The 3,661-nt window shown below is 32.1% G+C and overlaps 1 protein-coding gene across 2 annotated transcripts in view; it reads left to right on the top strand.

Moving 5' to 3' along the window:
- Positions 1-3,661, top strand: part of LOC108368808 (discs overgrown casein kinase 1) — a 21,309-nt gene that overhangs the window by 15,420 nt on the left and 2,228 nt on the right. For both annotated transcript variants that reach the window (XM_017623724.1, XM_017623726.1), the window contains exon 3: positions 2,815-3,204. The gene's annotated coding sequence lies outside the window, so the exon portion shown is untranslated. The remainder of the gene's footprint in view (positions 1-2,814; positions 3,205-3,661) is intronic.

Here is a 3,661-nt window from a genome sequence, read left to right as displayed (position 1 = left end):
GTGCTGCTGAGTTGGGCGAACGTTCCAAAAGCTGCTATTCAATCGCTTGTTTTGTATGGAAAAAGGTTTCACATGCAAATGGATTTTAACAATTCAGAATTTTTGTGAGAAAAAATTAAAAATATTTGACATTTTCGAGACCAAATAATTTGAAAATAAATCAAATCAGCTGCTCTACTGATACTACCTGTTCAATGTACCTTGCTATGGCCTTATGCCTAAAGTATTGCTTCTTTTCAATGTTTGACTCTTCCGATACTTTACACAATTACGCGTTTACTTATGCTATCTATTTTTACGTAGCTTCTATCTGTGCCTGCCAATCATATACAACTCTTATGCCATCCTCAGCATAACACAAAACGCAAGCACGGCGATGACGTTGGGCTTGTCACGTTTTATAAAACAAAAAAAAAACAGGAAAATGCAAAAAACCACAAAAAATAATAATAATAATGACATTTAAAATTAAGTATAAATACCAGAGACCCAGAATATCAATTATTTAATGGTGGAGTTTTAAAAAAAGTCATCAAAATTTTCGTAAGAATTATAAAAGTCTTATGTTAATAATTATGTGTGAGAAATTTTTTTAAGTCATCGATAACTATTATTTTAAGACTTATATAATAGAAGTCTTTTTCATAATAAATATCAGCGAGAAAATTTTTTTTAAGTCTTCAAAGACTTTTATGTTGGCACTTATATTATAACAGTCTTATCATAATAATCTTATTATAATAATTATCATTGAGACAAACATTTTTAAGTCTTCAAAGACTTTTTGATAATAATTATTAGTGCGAAACAAAAATTGTATATAGTCCCGAATGGGTCTCAACCCAAGCCCCAACTGGTCCCAAACTGCTCCCCACAATACTGACTGTGACTTTGCACATCGAGTGATACGGTTCGATTCCCGCTGAAATCGAGAAAGATATCTGATAGGAAGATGGTGGTTATCTTCGAAATACACCCAGAAAAAATTCAGCTAAATATATTTCTCTCAGCACATGATTTGGTTATAGTTGCTTTATTTGGTTCTATTAATCACCAAATCATGTGTTGAGGAAATATTTTTAGCCGACTTTTTCTGAGTGTAGTGCCTATAATCCGTACGAAAATATTTTTAAATCTCTAGTTTTGATGAAGAAACTTATTTTTTTTATTGAGCCTTGAAATAATTTTTAATTTTGAAATATCTGGCAACACTATTTTCCAAAATTTTTTTTACCACATACGTACAGAAATAATGTGGATATGAAAACATAAAATAACAGATAGGTTTATCGGTTTTTAAAGCACAGTTAGTAACATTTTTAAGTTAAATAATAATATTCGATAAAAAATATGTATTTTTAACGATTTTATGGCAATGCTACAAAAAAAAAAAAAATTTTTCTCCATGTAAAATACATGGTGTCTCCTTATTTTTGATATTCTTCAGTTCTGGGGGGTGGTAGCAAAAAAGTTTATTTTTGTATGTATTTTTGGCCCAAGCCTGCAAATGGTAATGTTACAAACATTGTATTGCATTGCCATCGGGTTTTGAGCCAACTGTGAAGTTTCAAACCCCTAGGTCGTCGGGAAGTTGGTCAAAAATTGATTGCAAAATTTGTCCCAAACAAGCATATACATACATATGTATGTACATACAGAGCAAGTTAAATAAAAGCTTGTAAAAATAGTTTTTAATATTTAACCGATTTCACAAAATGGAGAAGGGTATTAGTTCGTCGGAATATTTTTTTTCTTTTTTTTTATGTATGTTACCGCATAACTTTGGACCACGTTAACCGATTTCTATAATTCTTCTTTTTTTAAGAAAGGAGGAGGATTGGATCATGCAGAAATTAACGATAACCTTAAATATTTGAAGTCGGTTTTGTTTTTTGCTTAAAAATTACTTGTTTTAATAACTGTTTGACTGATTCTCAAAAATTGTTAATAAAATTTTCTTCATCCGCTTTGCAATTTACCTTTACTGTCTGTTATGTGGTGTTTATTATTGTTGGCTGACTGTATTATATGTTTTGTCTTTTTTATTTTCGTTTGTCAGCATTTGCCTTTCCAGCCACTTTCGTCAGCTGTTTATCGTGACTGTGTTTAGTCAATCGATTCTGAGAGCGTGTATAGTTAATGTATGTATGGATGCACTTTGATGCATTTTTTCGTTATACATATGTACATACATACAAACATACATATGTGGTTGAGAACATTCGTGTGTTTCTGAAGTAAATATTGGTTGAATAAAATAGGTGTTTTTTGTCTCTGTAAACTTTGCGCATTTTTAAACAAAGAAAGCATAACTCAGAATTGGTTAGAATCTGTATGGTGGGTGAAATGCTATTTATGAAGTCTTCGAACTACAGGTAAAATAAAACAGCGTTGGAGATTGGATTTGGGAAAAGTACAAAACATATTGAATAAACCTATATTTTCTTTAGAACATGTTTGGATTATTACAGCGCAGTATCAAATAAGTATTTTAAATGTTTTCAATAACCACTGGGAAAAACTATTAATTCTTAATTTGCATATATACAAAAATATAATTAAAATAAAACCTGTTTGTACCATTATGTGAGCCGTTTATGTTGAGAGAGGCATGCGTCATTTCCACCTTTTGGCTTTAATGGTTGGTAACTGCTAACTGAAGTCAAACGGCATAGATCGCCTTATGCCGTTTTTAAAATAAACGGCTCATGTATTGTATTTTTAATTTATGCTCTTTGATTGGTATCTCTAGTATCATTTGCAGTTCAACAATTTTCACTTATCGTAACACATATTTTTTTGTTTTTCTTTCAGTATCACGTTTTTCCCAGCTAAAGCGATAACACAAGCAACAAAAGCAAAACCGAAGAAACACTACACACAATTAGTTGATGCTTCAATACAATAAACAAAAAAGGGAAATTAATATCCTTAGCAGCCATTCAGCGTATGTAAGTGTAGCGTACGTATTATTAGCAAAAACTTCAAAGACGAGCTTGCGAAATACATTGGAGGAACGTCTTCGGCTACGGATTATCAAGCGCAGAGACACTGGACAACGCTCATCGATCCTTCTCTGATCTCCTCACCACACACTGCCACGATATCAAGCACAGATAATTTAACATACCGTTCATTGTTGACGTCCGTCACCAACGCCATATGCAGCATAAACAACAGCAACGGAACTACCATTTCAGCACGGTGAGATTCACCTATTTTACCACGTTTATATCATTTCCGATTCTTGTTTGTTTGTCCAGATATTATAAACGAATATTTTCGCTGGTCTTCGTTCGCACTCACCTTATTTAAAACTCACACGCAGTTTCGCTCAAAGGAAATACCTTAGTTCAATTTCGCTCTGTTTATTTATTTGGCTTTTCAATAGATTCTGAGATCACATGTACAAAGTTTATTTAGTAGCTATATTCGTTACTAACTTCTTTCATCAGGACGTATGCGCACGTGTGTCAAGTTAACACTACATACTAAATTTTTTTTTCGAAAAAGGGTCAACTCAATTTTTTTCAGAAAAACGAAAGCTACAAATTTTTTCTTTTCACAACAAATTTTAAAGTTAAAAGCTACAATTAATGGCATAGTAACATATTGGATATCTCAATTCTATCGACTAGGTGTATGGTGTCAAGTTAGCACT

This window comes from Rhagoletis zephyria, unplaced genomic scaffold (genome assembly GCF_001687245.7).
Source record: "Rhagoletis zephyria isolate East Lansing unplaced genomic scaffold, Rhagoletis_zephyria_1.1 Rzeph_scaffold_03335, whole genome shotgun sequence".
In the NCBI taxonomy this organism is placed as follows: domain Eukaryota; kingdom Metazoa; phylum Arthropoda; class Insecta; order Diptera; family Tephritidae; genus Rhagoletis; species Rhagoletis zephyria.
Note: the sequence above shows the minus strand (reverse complement) of the source record. Positions and strands in the feature narration are given on the sequence as shown.